General features: G+C 41.2%; 1 protein-coding gene across 1 annotated transcript in view; it reads left to right on the forward strand.

Moving 5' to 3' along the window:
• The first annotated feature begins 412 nt into the window (after positions 1 to 412).
• pphln1 (periphilin 1) overlaps positions 413 to 19,770 on the forward strand; it is a 72,455-nt gene continuing 53,097 nt past the window's right edge. The window contains exon 1 of the mRNA XM_023350645.1: positions 413 to 431. The gene's annotated coding sequence lies outside the window, so the exon portion shown is untranslated. The remainder of the gene's footprint in view (positions 432 to 19,770) is intronic.

The raw sequence follows: 19,770 nt of genomic DNA on the forward strand, positions 1-19,770 counted from the left end.
CAGAAAACCCTTTTTATTTTAGAAAAAGCCCAATAAAGTTATATAAACAAAAAACAGACAAAGAAAAGAATAGAAGCCCAACTGTAAAGTGCCATTAGGAGATGCTGCTCTGAAAGCACAGCTTCGGGTTTGGTCGTCTAAACAATCCCGTTAAAATATAAATGTAACGACCAAAATGAAAGTCTTACCAAATAATTGCTTATTTTGAAGCACATAAGCAAAACACGTCTTCGAATTGCCTTTTGTTGCACAAAGACGGTAACCAGGTTGGTTAAGTTTGAAACTCTTGAAGCAACATGTTGTTGTTATTACAGGATTGAGAGAAATAAGAACAACAACAACAGTGGCAGTCGCTCAACTCCCGTGGCGCCTTTCTAGCAGGAGGAAGCTGAGGCTCTGTTTCAACTTTAAGAACGTTTTCCAGAAAGCAGGTTAGTTTTCTCATGTCCTTTTTATTATATTTTTCTCCCTCTTTCATTTGTATTGCATCTATTACAGCTGTGACACTTGAGGATAAAGATAGCACCTGACTCAATTTATGTCAGGCTGATTGTAATCTTTGGATATCAGCGGTCTCCCTCCTTTTTACTTTAAATCTTTCCTTAGTCATAAAAAAAAAAAAAAACAGATGTTAGTAATTCTCATTTGTATTGGGATCTAACTCCAAGAAAGGATTCAATTTGAACAGAAAGTATCAACACTGGTATATTTAAAATAGATATTTCTTCAGAAACAGATTTCTCACGTTGTTTAATTGTGTAATCCAGCTCCCCGGTAAAGATAATCCAGCTTTAATATCGATTTTTTTTTCCTTTTTTTTTTCTTGAGACCAATAAACTTTATCAACGTAGCTTTATTAATCACTAGTTTTTGTTTTAAACTGAAGTATGAACTGGTGTTCAGCTCCACCAGCGACTGACTGCTGAGGTTTTGAGGAAGGAGATGCAAGAAAAAAATAAAAAATGTTCAGCTCAGGGAAGAAATTGTGATGTAATGACAGGTAATGCTTTCCAATCCCTTGCATTGCGTTTTAGGCCTGTCACGATGTCATTTACGGGATAATTAAGTCCAGTAACTTTGCATGTTGAGAGGAACATTCTGAAAGCTTGCACAAAGTTGTGCCACTACAGCACTGGATCCACAGCAGTCCTCCTGGAAGTCTGCGAGGACCGAGTGCCACGATTCACCCTGCTGACTTGTACCTGACTCTAATTAGCCGATGCAACCTCGTATTTATGTAGAGTTACACTTGCAGGAATCCAATTGTGATGCACTGAAAGGCAGGAAAGCTCCGAAAATGTTGCGGCGAGGTGCAACTTCTTGGCGAAATTACAAGACGACACAGCCGTAAATCCAAAAAGGTGCGAGTCGAAGTAAATAAACATGGCGTCCAAGTAAAAGCGCTGGCATTTAGAAAGAGCTCTTTTGATTATTTCAGCATGTTTCCCTAGACGCTGAGGTGTTTTCGAAAAGTTTATTGCTACAAAAATAACGGCTGGCTCCCTCCAAGTGGATCCCCTCAACCAAGAGCCATTAGACTTGGTGAAAGCAAATTGATTTTTCAGAATGAGAAGTGTCTCCATGAGATTACCTTAGCCGTTGAGAAGACATGTTTATATTATTTTTGTTAATACATTTTGTATGACTGGACAACGGGGCGCAGACGGTGCTTCCGTCTTTCACTGCCCCTTTGAAGCAGTGAAGAAGGAAGAACTCGGTAAATTAAAACCAATCAGTCCAGAAACTGGAAACAGTTGCTGCAGATTTACAAGAAGCTGCAGACCCAAGTGGTTTAATCACACCGGGAGTGAAAGAGAGTCGGTTTGTGTCTGGGGAAAGATTTAGTTAAAAGCAGCTTTGTTCAAGTCATTCCGTCAATATTGTGAATTTATATAACTTCAGTGCTAGTGCTGAGTTTGGTCTTAGATAAAAATAAAAAATAAAAACTGTAGAAGTTGGATTGACCACATTCAATCTTACTCTGCTGTTGAAAATCAAAATGATGTGACTGAGATGAAAACTTGTTTTGTTAGCATGATTGAACTAATTATAGTGATTTTGGCAATATCTGTTGGACGTGTGTGTGTGTGTGTGTGTGTGTGTATGTGTGTGTGTGTGTGTATACGCGATTGTAAGGGACAGGTAGAAAACAGAACAGAAATCCGTCGGAAAACAATATTTAGGTGTGGAAGTCCTGAAATCTTGCAACTCCAAAAGGTCGAGACTTTATAAAAGAATAAGGGTTCATCTAAGCTTCCAGAAATTTCTCCTTTGCAACTCCAGTCCTATTACACAATTAAAGCACTGAGATCTGATCTGCTGCTGTCTGCATAATGAGAAGCTTATCTCGTAGATTTCCTGATGGTCCTAATAGAGCTCAAGATCCGCCCAGAGAAGCTCATCTCTGGTTATTCTCCACCGTTATCGGCTCCAGCTAGTAGAGATGAGGAAACAGGCTTGTTTAGAAAAATTGAGAAAATTCAGCGTTTAATTGAAGTAGATCTATTCATTGAGGGGGGGGGAAAAGGGAAACAGTTTCATGTTAAAAAGCAACCATATAAAAACACACACAGATGAGGCATTTCTTCGCGGCCCAATTTGTAACACTTCATGCAGGAACCCCATTTTTCTAACAGGATCTTGTGTTATTCATATAAGCCACTTAGATTCATGGATTGAAGAACTGAGAAGAAAAGAATAAAGTGGTTTCAGTGCAGTTATTTGTGTTCTTTGTGGTTCTAGATACATAAACAAACAATTTTTAAAGATAATGTGTCCACAGAAAAACAAGTGTTTTGATTCTCCTGATTTGGCTCACCGTTTTCATTAAAGTTATATCTGCCGCCACTTTTTGAATTCCTAAAAATGGAGTCTCGTTTCATACTGTGTTGCTTTGACCGTGTCTCCTAGACGTTTATCAACCTATTTTCTGCCAGACGTTCCCATAATTTACCTCGGATGTCAATTTATTTTAAAGCCCTGATTATGTCGTGTCCGCAGACAACTTTTGCAGGATGCTTGGAAGAGAAACGGGCCCACAGCATCACAGATTATCCACTGTGCTTGACAATGGGCGCGATGTTTGTTTTTGAAAAGCTCAATTTGACTTTTCAAGAACTATAAATGACATAAAGTGCTTCTGAACAAGTCGAGATGCGATTGGTTTGTTGCCAGTCAAATAATTATTGTTCCATCAGCCTCATCCGCTATAGTTATGTGAACTAAGAGTTATTTACCAATAATATACATTCAGTTGATGACACTGGGGAAACAGATACTTTATGCATTACTTATAAATAAAACTCGGTTTTCCAACCAGTTAAATTTGCTACCTTGCAAAGTTCTGTGTCTTTTCACACATCGATCTTTGTGCAGGGTCTGTAGGTCTGTAGAAAGAGATGAAAGCCAAATGTTCTGAAATACATCTAGTCTATAGGTAGGGAACCCTTGAGCTCTCTGTTGCAGATAAAAGGTTAGGTCCAAACTCAGGACAGGGAAGGTGTTCGCTAATGATGGGCCTTTATACTTCAAAGCCATTGAGCCTGGCAGGCTGCAGTAGCTCAAAACGTCCAGGACGGGTTTTTTTTCTTCTTTTTGGCAGTCTGACAAGTGAAGGAGCAGGCTCGTAATGATCCCAGAGCTGCAGAAAGCAGAAATAATGATGGCCAACAGAGCCGGGCTGGGCGCAGAAAGCATCTACCACTGGGGAAGAGGGACACAAATCGGGAAAACTCTTCTCGGAGTACGTCTGTCGGCCGGAGACACGGCAGCTGAAGCGTCTTGCGCTCTCTGAAAGGAAAGCAAGAAAACGCTTTTGCAAACGGGTCACTCTGAGCAAAGACTGATCACTTTTTCTCTGCGGCGCGAATCGGTTTGGTTTCGCCGCCCCTCCGTCTGATTAGCCAGCAGAATGCACAGTTCAAGACAACATTCGAACTTGGCAGAGAGGAAGATACGATATATTGAAGAGCAAGAGGAAAATAATCAATAAAATATGCTTGTGGAAACCACAGAAAGCCGTAGTAGGCTGTTTGACAACATGACAGAGAACTGTGTGCTTTGGAATTGATTCTGCTAATTAACTACATCAGACAGCCGAGCTTTCTGAATACAGTCAATACAGACCAAATCTGTGCACTCTTATGTTTTGCTTTGGGCTCTCATCGTGCCACTAATCAATAAAACAGTTGTGATTTGCTGTAACACTCACATTTTGCTTATTGCTGGAACAAGCAGTATAATTCGCAGTGGGAGTCGTCTTAAAAGTTGCTGTCAGTTGGGAAAAGTCAAGTTGAGTGAACTTTACCTTTTGAATAATCTCTGCCCCCACAAACTGCAACACCAGAATAGCTTTAGAATGACTAGCCAGCAACATAGTGATCATGTACTTTTACCTTTGTTATACGTTTGTGTTGTGTAGTGGTCTTAGACATCATTCCAAGGACAACATTTAGTTTACACACTAAATGTTTACATCATCATCCTGATGATGTAACATCATCATCATCATCATCATGATGTCTCCTCCGGTTTTAGGAGACATGATGCAGAAACCTCTTTTTGTGTTAAAAGGATGTGTATTTTAAAACGACTTATCTGCACTTAAAGGTTTATCAAGGCAATGAGAAATCTGATTGGCTGTTTTCCTGACACGTCAAAGGCTCTTATGCTCAAAGTAACTCAGTCCTGATTTTGTTTAATATGTCCTGAGGTTCCAGCTTCCTTCGCTTCTTCTTAGCTCCTCATGTTGCCATTAGTGCCTTTTGAGTTTCTCTCTTTGTTTTATTTTGTTTTTGTTTGTTTGTTTTGCCTCTTTCCATAGAGGAGTTTTCACATTCCAAGCTCCTCTTTTCCTGAATTTGGGGCCCTTCATAACAATCATTATGACAGAAAATGTTGCAACATTATTGGCTTAAATCATCCTAAAGTCTCCAAAGGCAGCTCAAACCTTCCCAGCCTGCATCCTGGGTTTCCCGTCATCTACCTGCTTCTTTTTTAACAAACTGCTGTGCTTTTAAAAACAACACGGATGAACCACAGTACAAAATTTCTGCGCAATTTCTTATCAACTGCTTTGACACAACATAAACTGAGAGAGATTCAAAAGCATTTTGTTGAGTCACAAGTTGTTCTTTGATTTTAATGGCCTGCTGTGATTTTTTTTTTTTTTTTTTTTTTTAATGCTTCGTTTTTTTTAGTTGACATATGTTTTAACTCTGATAATAAATCAGAGTTAAGCAAAGAGTTGACTCTGAGCAAAGTTACAAATGAATTATGAAATTGTAAAGTCTTGTGAGTAAAAAATAAATCAATACAAGTTGATGCAGCTTAAAACAATACATTATAAAATAATAAAATAACTCCACTTATTTGAAGTTATTCCTTATTTGTTGTCTGGTAACACATTGCTTCCCTGTTGGGTCCTCCATTATGAGGTAATCCACTCATTCACCTTCCTAAATCTCCTTTACAATAACCTCAGAATTTTCCTCAGGGTGCTGATTCCCTGTTAACAAGCCAATAAAGTACAGTTGAGCTAAGACCTTTAATCTTTCGATCCTTCATTGGTGATGGAGGGGGGAGAGGAGTCGCCATGGTAAGAAGAGTTGGGGGATTAACATTTTTTTTGCTTTTTAAAGCTGTACCGTCTATATTTACTGGTCCCTCCTTCCATCTTGGCTTCCCCCTTTACCTCAGAATCACCTGAGCCATGTGTCGGCATCATGTGTCGACACATAATTTAAATGCAAATGGCTAATCAGCCCCTCTAGCCCAAAGCTTCACAGGAATCAGACATTCAACAACAGACATTCATGCCATTATCAGGTGTGCAAGAAACTCAGCTTAACTACAATCAAATAATTAAACTTGCATCTTTTATCGGGCCTGTGCCCGAGAGTAATGTTTGCTTCGTTTTCCACGTAGACCCACGCTCCGGGATGCGGTGATTTTTGTGCAGAAAGCATTATTTGAAACGGAACCCAGTGTCAGAGAGTATGTCTCGTAATGATCTCTGTCGTTATCGGAGTAGTGGAATATTAAAAAAATACATATATCTTAGCTCGAGATGCGATACGTTTTCATTTTTTCTTTCCACGTTAATTACATTTTAATGCCAGCGTAGGCATTTAACCTTTTCCGACACCGATGCATGAGCCGCCCTCCTTGCTCGGCGTAAACACCGGGGAATGGAGGCCACACCAATTACTGGTCCTGTGTGAAGCCTCCTCTGCCTTCCCAGACAGCTGGGGGAGAGAAAAGAGTATATCACACTGGGAGCGACCGTACATGGTAATAAGCAGAGCAGAATGTTGCATTTTTATGGCTCTTGTATCGAGATGCTGCTCATATTTAGAGGTCAACTTTTGTTTTATTAGTGCCTTAAATATCCTCATTTTCACGCTGAAAGCTGACACATAAATATTGAATAGAAAAGTGTTTTCAGATGTGCTCTGACGATGACGGATCACGCGGCGTAAAGCAGACGACAAGACGGAAAGCTAAATGAGCCGTCTGACTCGGCTTTATAACACGAGAGAGGACTGAACGATATTAAAGCGTTCTTTTTTCTTTCTTTTGTTGGAAGTGGGGTCCATAAGGTATGCAGTTATTATTCAGTGAGAGATGACTCTCTTAAGCAATCCCCCTGTGATGAGTGAACTTGAGCACAAGAGGCTACAACAATTCAGCTCGAGGCTTCGTGCGTCGTCTTTTTTGAATAATTGCCCAATTTCTGCATTCATTGTATCCTCCGCAGTCGTGCTCCCAAAGAAACGCGACGCTTTCGGTGTCAGAAGAGACGATGTATTTATGTTGGTGCTTCAGGCCTGTTGGCTGCTATGGACAGTAGCTGTTTCTGAATCCGTATTCACAAGTCATAGAGGTCACTTCCACCTGTGGTTGCCTTTTCCTTTCCCGGTCTTGCGTGAATTTCCGCCACATCAGTCCCAGAGCTTAACTAAGTGCTATTGCAGAATCTTTTTTTTTTTGGTCTTTCTGCAAGTGAGCCAATCTGAGCTGCATTTGTGCTTAACTATAAATGTATACAGTAAACAGTGGGTTATCTTTTATATTCTGAGTTATTGTGGAGGATCAACCCAGTGGCGAGCACATGTATGTACCAGCACATATCAGCTAATGCTAGTAGCTCTATAAACAAATGTATGATCGGCGAAGTTTAGTAATGCTTTTTTAAAATGGCGGCCATTTGTAATAATAACAACCAGCTGCTGGTTGTTATTATTACACCATTTTGCACCTTCCTAAAATTAACATTTTTTTAATGGTACTGCGGTCTGTCTTGCATAACTAATTTTGAGTAAAGATGAAACCCACAAAGGGTTTTTACTGAATTTCAATCACAGCAAAAAGTAGAAAGATGGAAGAAAAAAAGCGAAGAAGTTCCAAACATCATGGTAACCTTTCAGAACGAACACATCAAATTCAAATGTTTATTTTTTTTTTTATGTTAGAGATATTTGTTAGACGTATTCTGGTCTTGTTTAATTTACAATTCATTAGGCTGCAAACTTTCACCACCACAGTGTTTTTAGAACTCATGTCAACGTTTTGTTGTTTTTGCTTGGCAGCTTTACTACATGACCTACAACATCCTCCCTCTAAAGCTGACATGCACCTGTCAAATGAAGCTGAACTAAACTGGAACGTCAGCGTGAATTTAAGGAACATATTGCAGGCAACTCATTGCCTGCAACATGTTGAGTGTGCGATTCATAACAACCAGATTCGCTATTAAGTTGCTCCCATTCCGCTTTATGAAGGCGCTCGATGGAACAATCCGACACATCACAAAGCTACTAATTCACCTCAAGGCACTGAAAGCATCGTGTTGTTGAGGTCCCGCCCCACGTTTTTTTTTTTTGCCGTTGTTCAGTACATGGTTTTTCGCAGCACGTTTGTCAAAAAGCATATCCTCCCAAAAGTGTTCTGCAGACACCTCTATCCAAGGACAAATCAATTAGCGGCGAACGACAGGCAGACCGGTTTTGAAGGATGTCAGCGCCTGTGCCTTAGGTGAGAGGCATTGGATGGTGGAGAGCAACTGTCAAGTAGGATACTCGTCTAAGTGATTCCCACATGTCACACACACACACACACACACACACACACACTCCTCCGCGGAGCCTCCGCCAATATCAGACACGCGTTCCACAAAGAAGCCGCTCACAGGATGCTAAAATCAATGCTGAGAGAAGCAGAGAGGTGTGAATATTTCATAGGCATATTATCAAACTGAATCGCAGATTAGCATTCCCTCAGAATTACCCCAGGTGATGTCAGGGAGGCGCTGTGCAATGAGTTGCCTGCAATTTATTTCATCTAGAGAGCGAAAAAAGCGGGACTAGAATGGAAATAATGATAAAATCAGTTCTGTTATTCCCTGATTCCACTTTTCAAGACCATTGCCTGCTTAGTGACGGTAGATACTGGCTTAGTTATTCATACCGGTTGAACATTTTGACATCGTGTCCCATTACAATCACAAAATGTAATATCTTTGCTGAGGATTTTATGCGATTGACCACAACAGATGGGTAGATAATTAAGCTGGATGAGGTTAAAAGATTTATTTGCAAATAGAAATCTGGAAAGTGTGCCAAGACTCCACATTCATACTGTGTAACTACAGTCCTGTTGGGGTGCGTCTAAAGACTGACATCTTCCTTTTTTTTTTTTTTTAAAGTTCAATCAGATAAAATTAAATTATTCCATTGCATCTCTGGTCCCATCTTTATGGTTGCTATCCTTCATCATTTTTTTTATTTTTGGAGTGTAGCTGCTTTTCTTCAAGTATTGCCCTCTATTTACCTCCATCCGTCTTCCTGTGAACTCTGAGCGGCTGCTGTGTTCCTGCTGAGTAAACGCGTCCCCTCAGCATGACTGCTTGCAACTTTTTTGCAAGTAGTGTAAAATTCAACTTTGGTCCAATCTCTGAAGAGCATCTTGTTGCACAAGTTCATTTTAACTCCTGCATGGTTTGTGGCAAACTATGTTATGTTATGTTTGTATTTATTCATGACTTTGAAAAATGTTGAATGACTATGAATACTTTTGACATGAAATTGCTTCATTATACATGCTCAAACCACATTCTAACAAAACTCGTGAAGAAAACTTAAATGAGAGAGTTAAACTGCCTGGCCACAGATAACCTGGATAACCGTTTGGTTTCTTAGCAATTAGAAATAGCCCGAGCAGGTACGAAGGCGGCCGTTTTGTAAAGCTGCGTGAATAAAGATGAAAGATATGGTTTGCTGAGAGAAGGAGGTGTTGGTAAAAAAGCCCAATTTCTCCTACTCGGCAGTAATTATGGTAGACAAAGACCTGGCGACGTCGGTGAGCATGTGGAGACAAAAGCACGTCGTCGGTTTTGAGGTTAAAACGGCAGCCTGAGAAAAAGAGGAACTGAGTCTGAGACGATGCGAAAACATGAAGACGCGGATGTTTGTTTTTCACAGATCTACGGTTAAAGTTTGTCCACTCGCATCGCTTGCTGTCTTCTGCTGTCTTAACAGCGTATCCATTAATGCATCACAATAACTCCGCCTGACGAGCGGCGAACGTCCAATCATGGAGGTGGACTCGGCGTAGCTGCCAAGGAAAGATCCTAAAGGCCTGCTAATTGAGATTCATGACTCCAACTACCAATCAGATAAAGTGATTAAGGCCTCGCTTGTCCACATCTTTAAATTTGCTGCTTCCCCTCCCAGAGCATCATCCTCTGATGGTTCATGTCTCATCATTTCATTATTAATCTCGTCTTTGTTTTGGAGCTGTTTTGCTCCCAGGAGAGCTCCGAGTTGATGCAATTAGAAGCTGTAATTACTTCTCTGTAGAGCTGTAGATCTAAACAATCTATATCTGAGTGTCTGCTCGAAGCACACAAGGAAGGGACTGGTGACGCCTTTGGATGCCGATTGCAGTGTTGTTTTTTTTAATTTTTTTTAAATGTACAAGTGCAAAAATACATTCAGACGCACAAAACATAAGGCAAAGACTGTAATCCCTGCCAGACTCTGTCAAAGTCTGATAATTCACTGTAAAACATCCAAGATGTCTTTTGATTTTTGCCTCTTCACTCGCCGCTATGACACGCCGTCAGATGCTCAGGAAACTGCCTGCAGCGTCCGTCAGACACTCGTGATGCCGTCACAACGGTTAATAATCCAGACGTTGCAGCACCTTGCCAAAATGAAATATTTTCCCATAACTGGTCTAAACATCCACCAAATTATGTCCACATCCAAATCTGTATATAAGCCAAATGATGGTCAGATATATTTTAATATTTTCCTGTCACTACAAATTTGTTTCTTTTTGTATCTTGATTGCAACCTGAGTTGGGATACAATTTACAAATAAAGGTTTTAATAAACTTGCATAGTAGCTATGTGCAGCTCCCTGCAGAATTATTATAAGCTGTTTGCCTGGGTGACTTTGATTTTAAGGTTATTTGAGTTCACTGCACCGTAGATCTTTCCACGGTGGACAAGCTTTAAATGTGGAACCTGGAAAAAGCAGCGCAGATGGCGAGGTAGGATAATACAAGGAAGGGATGTAAGGCACAGAGAACGGAAGAAGGAGATGGAAAGGACCAAAATAAGGAGACGAGAGGATAGGAGAGCAGAAGGAAGAAGAGTTGCATGACGCAAGGGGATGAGTGTATGAAAAACGCACACAATGAAAGGAGAAAAGAGAAGGATGAATGGCTCTAGGAACGAAGAAGGAAAGGAATAAGAAAAGCAAAATGAACTACGGATACAAAGTAGGACGTGTGCGAGAAGGGACCAAGGGAGGAACAAGGAGGACACATTAGGACAATGATATGGGGAGTAAACTCTGGAAATGTTTTTAGTCTCATACTCCCAGACTTATCCAGACTTTGGGGGAGAGCTGAAATCAAATCCCATACTTTTCCAGTCTGTATAGAAACCTCGTGAGCTGGGAATTAGTTCACCAGGATGTGGAGAAGAGAAGTTGCTCACATTGTCAACAGCAATTGAGACATGGTTACACACCAAGACAGAAAGACAAAACTGTCACATGAGCGTCACAACTGAGGTTCGATGGTGGACCGTGAGGAATCTCAGCAAAAACCAGTCTGTGTGAACGTCCTCAAGGTCATCCTGAATGCTGACGTCTTCATGTCTCCATGGTGCTGCAGCAGCACCCTCCGTTCTCTGGCTGTCCAATGAGAGGATCCCGTGTTCAGAAGGATTCATTAATTAGGAGGTTAATAACTTGAAATGCTAAATTGATTGAACATCCACTGCAAAACCCTCCAATAAAATGTGTGTTACAGGGTTGGACAGGGTTCAGCCATTAGCCTAATGTTCCTCAAGATAGATGGAGACTCCCCACCCCTCACCGCCCACTTTTTCAGGGAATTTCATTTTCTTCTTTGGTGAGATTCAATTTATGATTTAATTAAAATTTCGAAAAGACTCTCTGGACTGAGCCGTTTTCAACGAAGTCATCGGCCAAAAAAAATGGAAACTTGGAGACGATCATAAATGACGCACGGCCAGCAGTAGATTGTCAAAGCCTAATAATAATAATAATGAAAATTACATTTATAAATATATTTATGTGCTTTCCCCTCCTCCCCCAAAGGAGAACGTAAAAACAAACACTATTTAACGTGGATGATGTTGGCAACTTCCAATCGTAACTCCCCCTAAGGTCAGTGACGGTAAAGTTGTGCTTTCAAAGTGTTTCATTGATTGTCGCCATTAAAAGAAAAAAATGAAAAAATAAAACAGCCTCTCTCCGCGAGTGGGAGCCCTATTTCAGCCGTCATCCAGTTATGATAGCTGGCGCTGATTAAAACCTTAAATTTTGATAACGGCTGACGCGCAGTCTCGGCCCTGAGACGAAGCTGTCACTGCGGAGCAAATCCGCTTCCGTGAGTGATACCAGCCGCTTTAGAATTTGTCGACGTGTTTTCGGCGTCTAATGGGTTCAACGCTGGCAGGTCAAACAAGCGGAAGCCAATTTATTACCAGATGTTCATAATGCGCTGCAGTGAATCTTCGGGTCAAATTATCCGCAAGTCCTAAGAGAGCGGAATACTCAGGCCATGTGGAGTGAATAAGCGGGCGCAGAGTCCCACCCTCCGTCTGATCAAGAGCAAATTAAAACAGTCTAAAGAAATAGAAGTGCCAGCAACGCATCAAATCTGGGGCAAACACTTAATCTTACACATAGTAATTAATTGATCATGAAAGGTAAATGGTCTGTGCAAAAATCACTGTCCTAATCTTGCTGATTCCTTCAAACGCCTTATAGAATAACTCCACTTTGCTGTTGGAAGAAGCAATAAATTAAACCTCTGACGGAGGAAACGGCTGCGATCAGTTGCATCTTATTTTGCAGTGGTCACCAGAAGCCTGGGATAGGAAGGCCGAAAGGATGGTGGAGCAAATTCCATCCAGGGAGGATTATCCTAGTGAAGACTGATGGGTGCTAGGAGGACTTGATGCTAGCAGTGACTTTGGAGCGGAGGATAAAAACAAAGTTGAGTATGCTGAAGCGCAGAAGTCCAGGGGCGATGGCGGACAGCTTCAAACTAATGTGGAAAATAAAAATCAAGCAGTCTGTTGGAGACTTGCCAACATAAGCTTTAAAGGAAAAAAAAAAAAACAAAGAACATTTTGGGCTGGCAAGATACATGACCTTATATTTCACTTCTCCCTTTCCCTCCCCTCCACCTTCACACAGCAGGAATCCATCTTTGAGGGACATGATTATGATTAGGATTTTTCTAATTATATGCCTTGTCAGATTTCCTTTCGTTAGGAAGCGTCGTTAGTCCGGCATGATGCTTATCGGTGACTGATCCGAACCGTCAGCCTCATATCCTGCCTCGCTTCCTCCACTCGGAACAACAGGGAGAGCAAAAGCTCGATAAACAACCCTGATAAGCACCCACCGGGCTGCCGTAGCTTGGAACCCAGCCAGGAGTAGTTGTGTTTTTTTCCAGTGTTCTCATCAATGTCATTTAACAACGTTTAACTCTGGCTGCAAACGGCTTTTTACAGAGACGCGTCGTTAAAATGCGACGCGCTCATGTGTGCTATGAGCATGAACTAATGATAAACGCTCACAACCTGTTCACATAATGAACATTTCAAAGCCTTCATTTGGTGACAGCGGGGCATTGGGGAAATGCTGATGGGTTCTGAGCTCTGAAGTGACAAGAGAATCACACCGCTGGCCTTCCGTCACGTTTTTTGAAAGTAGATATTTTTTGCTTTGCTTCAGCAGAGCTGGACGGGCTTACATGTGTGGGCCAGGCAGATCAATAGGCGCTCACTATAAAACGAACCCAAGTGTGAATTAACACACTGGAGAGCAACACAGCAGCGCAAGATCCATCGGGGTGTAATTTGGACAAACACACTTCTGCTGCCTGAGTGCTGCTGCTGCTGCATGAGTAGACAAGTAGTTAGTGGTGTAATTTAATACATGTTTTTTTGTGCGTGTGTGTGTGTGTGTGTTGGAAAGCGTTTTCAAAGCAGTATTTAAGCATATTTTATATACAGTGGACCCCCCCCGGTGTTCACTGGGATTAGCTATCTTAGCCGTTCACAGTAATCGGTGAATAGCTAAAAGCTCAAATCCACAAATTCTACATCTGAAAACACTTGATATTAATACCTTAATATGAATTAATGTAAACAGTGTAAACCATCTTAGCACTATCGCAAAAGCTAACATCTACAGTCGTCCTCATTTCCGCTCTTGACGGCGTGTCACCACCGAGGAAGATGAATGCCACTCCGATGATGTGAGAGCAGAGTAGCACAATAAAACTCCTCCCCCCAATCTGTTGTTGCACCCTGCTGGTCAGCTGGCTGAACAAACGCTAATGTACTTCTTATTTTAAATAAGGAAGTCAACTGTTGGGGAATTATGCATGGACTCTCATGGTGTTACAATTATGACTCCTGAATGTGTGAAAGTGGTAAAAAGATTCAAACGATTGTTGTTGTTGTTTTTATGATTTTGAGGAGAGTTGTAAAACTAACAGATTATCATGCTGATTCAAGCCTAAATAGGACTTTAGTAAAAAAAAAAAAAAATCCTTTAAAACATCCAGGGATGCTACTGTGAGTTTCGCTTCACATTTTTAGCTTTAGCTAACATGAAGCAACTTATGCTATTGAATGTATATGTAACAAACAAACAAAAAAGCTGGTTTTAGCAGTATTTCAGTTTTTTAATGTAATAGTTTATTTTAATTTCCACAGAACAATTACTAAAAGTATCTAACATTTTTAGATACATTCTGCTACAGCAAACACTTGATGGCAGACGTTGCTGCCGATGGCGGCACAGCCGGTTGTTAGCTACCCACTAAGCTGACCTTTCATATTAAAATTTCTATTTTGAAAAAGCAAAATCAGAAGAAATTTGCTGTTTTTCCACAGCACCACATGTACAAAAAGCTGACTTTTGCTTTTAGTTTAGTGGTCTATTGGCTGGTATACTGCAGAATCATGTCAGAGCTACTCTGGATGTAAATTTGAGTTCAAGCTGTTGCTCCTTCTCAAGCCCCGTGCCTAATAACTCGACAGTCTCTCTTAATGGATTTTTTTTTTTTGCATTTAATTGCTGCTACATTGGAAGAAAACTCGCTATATTGCCAAAAATATTAACAAAATATTTAATAGCGCTTTCTTAATGTGTTGCTCGTAGGTGGTAGCATTATGTGAGCGGCTTGCCCAGCAGGCAATAAAAAAAAAAATTTAAAAAAATGCGGCAGCTGACCTCCCGCAGCTCTCTGATCACATACCGCCCAACGTCTCGCTGGTGTTGTGGAATATTTATAATTAAAGATAAAGCTGATGGTTGCCTGGGTAAGCATGAGCTCAGATAAAATTACATCCCCCAAACTTCCTTTATTGCCGGATATAAATATGGAAAGAGTCTTGGGCAAACGCACAATGGAGTCTTTAGAGCCTAAACATGTGTGAGCACAAAACAGACCTGTGTGTTGACGCAAATACATACGGGTCACGAAAAGCGACACACTTGCAAACACACACGAACGAACGCACGCAGACAATAGCCTCCAACTCCCCTCCAGCCTGGCAGGTAATTGCTGTCTGCGGGGGGACAGGTGCCTCTACAGTGGAGCGCCAGTGTCCAGACAGGCTCTATTCACTGCCACTGTAATTACCTAATTGAAAAGCCCACAAGGGAAGGGAGAGAGGGTGTGTGGGTGTGTGTGTGTGTGTGAGAGAGAGATGGAGAGAAAAAAGGTGTGTTGAGAAGAGCGTAAAAAGTGGGGAAAGGAGAAGATACGCTTACAATAAAGCCTCCCAGCCGTCCCCTTGCGCACACACACACACACACTTCACTTGACTATGAAAGCACATCTGCTTTCTATGACATTTGTTTGCACAAATGGATAAATACGCACCCGACCACGCACATACACACACACGCACACACACACACGCCGGGAGCCTGACATCTTTTCGGAGTCATTTCCCTCCGCGGGCCAATATCTCCGGAGCGGACGGCGAGGGCCGTAACGGGGAATCTATTGTTGTGCTATGAGGATTTTTTAAAAAAGAAAAGGAAACGGGGAGGGCGGGGGGAGGAGAGGAAGTAGAGGAGGGGTCCGGAGAGGCAGAAAAATCAAAGCGGCAGGTTCGCTCACTTCTGATGGCAGATTCTCCCATCTCTGCAGCCTCTTTGCTTTGACTTCAAGTTTCTTTCACATCTGCAGAGCAGCTGGTGCACGAGTGATGCAAGAGGGCGTGCGTGTGCATGTGTATACATTCGCATATGAAAGACACATGCATGCCAATTTACACCTGAGCTAGCCACTTGTCTATAATGACACACAGAATATAGACGGCTGGAAAGTTCTGCTCTTTGCTTCCACTTTCTGTTCAGTTGCATCATGTCGTTTCTGAATTGGAAGCCCCAACCCTATCATCATGAACGCTAAGCTCCCTCCGTAGCTCTGTAATGACAAACCAACTGTCTCTGTTTGGCTGAAAGGTGTGGCTTAAGTAAGGGATTAGTGGTGCTGTTTTATATGAAGCAGCATGGGCAGCTGCCCAGGGTGGCATGAAAAAGGGGGTGGGCATGAGCACCAGATCAATCTAAAAGAAAAAAGAAACAAAAACAAAAGAAGCATTTTTAATGTTGACATTGCACTTTAAGTGACATAAGAGAAGAAAATGTTTCACTAAAAACCGATTGTTTAGTCCAGCTTCAGGTACAGATGCAAGGGGTCACAGAGAGGTCAGAGGGAGAGCATGGAGTTGAGTTAAGGGACGATTCGAGGAATGATGTCGTTTGGAATGCTGTGAACCTGTGGTGTGAATTTTAAAGGTCTGGTTTGGAAGGGGTGAAATAACACATTCAGCTCAGGAGAAGATACAGAATATCAGGCTTACAAGGACGAAACTAGATTTTGGCAATAATATAGGGAAGAGCAAAAAATTCCTATTTTTCTTTTTTTTTTCTTTACCCATTTTATGATTAAAACTTTAACAAATCGCAAATAGTATTTTTAAAAGCGTCTGTAATCAATGACAATGCTGTTTATGTGTTGTATTTTTTCCATGCTGGTTTAATTCTAAGACGGTCTTCAGAGTTTTCTGTTTTTTTTTTAGAACTGCTGAATAGAATTGATGAAGATGAAAGTGAAAATCATGTAAAATGCATGTCTTGTCGGACACAAACGGGTCACATCTTGTAGAGTTTAGCTTCACGTCTCATCAGAATGAAAACTATTCTAAAAGAATGGCACATTTAAAAATGAATTAAAAATTTTCTCTGAGCACGAAATTAATTTATCAATAAAAATGAGGCCTACAAAAGAAGACAGAAAGTTTCCCTTGACGGAAAAGGAGGAGGAAACAAAAACTCTTTAGGAAGTTGCCAAGAGAAGTAAACTCAATGAGGGGGGGCCATCCGCCTCAACCGCTGAGGGTAAGGCGACAGGAAAAGACGGGGGGGGAACGGCAAGAGAGAGACAGACGGCAACAAAGAAAAAGAATCCTGGCATGCCGTCAAGCTGGCACCGAGTCTTGGAAAAATACAACTCGGAAACAGAAATATCTTCAGAAAGGTACATGGAGAGACAAAAAAAACAAACTCTGGATGAGAGACGCAGAAAGATAATGACATACGGCGCACAGAGTGCGGATGAGAAGAATTCAGGGGGGATGTACGACTGTAGATCCTGTCACTAAGGGCCAACAGCACCACAATGGTCCCCCAGGTGAGATGTAAGTTTAAGTTTCATCAAAAGGTAAAGTTTTATGAGCAAAGTGGACTTTTGGCTTTTAAACCCAAACTGGAAGCTGGTTTTACAGGAAAATGGCTTGTTAGGGAAAAAGCTTTGTCCCCTGTTAAATTCCTCTTCTTTTTTTTTTTTAAAATCAATTCTTGGAGCCTCAAATAATCCCACTGGTCAAGAATAGTGTTAGATAACACAGAAGGTCTTGGAGATATAACGGAGCTTTGAACTTGGGTAGTAAAATAATAAAATGTAAAAAATTAAATAAATAAAAAAAACTACCAGCTTACTTTAGCCTCTGGGGGAATTGTGGCTGTGCAGTTAACATATTTCTATTCAAGAAAACTATAGTCCATGAGAATCTGCAGACAACACATAATCAATTCATGGTACCTGCTTCCTGATTTTAAGAGGTTTTGTTGTTTTCAAAGAGCTCTTTCATAAGTATCTGGTTTTTAAGGCTCATAACTCTACCTTCAATTTTTTAAAGTCCAATGGATAAAACAATACAAAAATTTGCATTAAAAAAAACCATTGAAACTATAGAATTTTCTAGCGTTCTGGTTCGATAAACACGTGAACCAAAACGATGCACTTTGTACTCTGATTCGCTTTTTGAGCTCAATGAAACTGAGAGCAAGGTTATTTACAAGTATCTTAAATTCCTGTTGGATTTAAAAGCGATCTCTATCTGCAGTATTTTTACTGTGTGTTGTAGAAAGAAAAACAAAATTAGGATTGGCATGTCTAATCTTGACAGCTAATTATTCTAGGGGACAGCGGTCCCCTATGCAAACTTCAGAGTGCCAGACGTGTTTTACAGAAATAAGACTGAGTTTAATGTTGCCGTTGTGTTGCTTTAAGGTCCTTAGGCCAAATTTTGGGGAAGCATCACATGTATCAGTAGGACACTCACAGCCCGAAGGGAACATGAAGGAAGGTCTGTCCTTTTTCCCCACTTGCATGTTTTCCTGTTTATCAAATACGGCCCCTCAAAACACCCCTGACCTTTTCGAACCTTAATTTTGTCGCACGCTGCATCTCTGCAAAACGACATCCTCGAAAGTACTTAACTTTGTGCTCCCATGTGCTTGGAAATGTTTGTCGCATTGGAACAACCTGATTTCTGAACACGAACGGCTTGCAGAGCGGCTTGAGTCCTTGACGGCAGCAATGGTCGCAAACGTGATGAGAATCGGCCTTGTTTGAAAACACTGCATTTTATCCAAGTCAAGATCCCCAAATACTCTCTGATCAAGGTGCATAGTAGGGTTTTATTTGCGTGCGTGTGGGTTTGGAGTGGCATGGAAAAGTTCTTCTGCAGATCAAGATGAGAAATTGGGTCAGAGACTGAAGCAGAAGAGGCAGCATGGGGGCAGAAATTAGATCTTCTTCCGGAGGTGGACGGGCATCGCCTGGCACGGCTCCTCGTGGCATTTGCAGTGCAGAGAGCCTGTCAAACATGCACAGTAAACAAAGCAATCTGCTTTATTGACGACAGTCAATTCCTCTGTCGGTTTTTGCGCTGTGAGAAGAAAAAAACAACAACGCTGCAGCAAATTCAGTTCCAGTTGGAGCAAAGTCGCGCTTTTCGTCTCTCTGGGCATCAAACTTTCCCCCAGAGGTGCAAACATGTATAAAACGAGTGCAGAACATGGCATCCTGCTTGTTGGAGGTGAGGAGGGGCTGTTTGGGCCTCTCATCTCCTGCAGCTTTGTGACATGCAGACCCTATTACAGCATGTAAATGACTCCCCCCCCCCGCCCCCCTGCTGTGCGATCTAGAGGTACAGTGTGACAAACATGCTCGCGTTGCAGAGTTGTGTGTGAGTTGTGTGTCCTTTACCTGAGCCTGTATGAGGCTTGTTGTGCTGTCATGTTTTTCTTTCTTTCTTTCTTTTTCTTATGGGAAACATGAAAGTGCACATGGAAAAAAAGAAACAAACATTACAAATACTGCTTAGACACCGAGTTCGCTGAGTGAAATCGTTTCGACGCGGTTTGATTCGTAATTTATTGTCTCATAGGCCAGAAGTGAGTCATTAAAACCTTATTTGAGTTCGAGGAACAATTGGATCTCTGGCAGAGCTGCTATTGTTCTAATTAATATTATTTTTATGAAATAACGACAGTCTGATGAAACCATGGAGACCAGTCAGTATTTTTATTTTTAGCCTTTCTAGAAACATTGAGAATGTTTTTTGATGTAATTGTATCATTGCATCATTAGTCTAAGAGCATTCATTGATAGGAAAGTTTGTGCATTTGGAATTGACAATTGTGCTACGTATTGGTTATTTAAAAGGATTTCAAACAGCTTGACTGCCTTGTAGAACCTGTTTTATTTTGGTTACAGATTTCTTGACATGAAAATGGAGGCAACTGCCATAATCTATCGGTCTGCACACAACCGGACAGCAAAAGTAGTAGAAATGATAATATATAGCTGTTGAACTGATCATCAGAAACCATGAGGGAACCTCA

This window comes from Xiphophorus maculatus, chromosome 17 (genome assembly GCF_002775205.1).
Source record: "Xiphophorus maculatus strain JP 163 A chromosome 17, X_maculatus-5.0-male, whole genome shotgun sequence".
In the NCBI taxonomy this organism is placed as follows: Eukaryota; Metazoa; Chordata; class Actinopteri; order Cyprinodontiformes; family Poeciliidae; genus Xiphophorus; species Xiphophorus maculatus.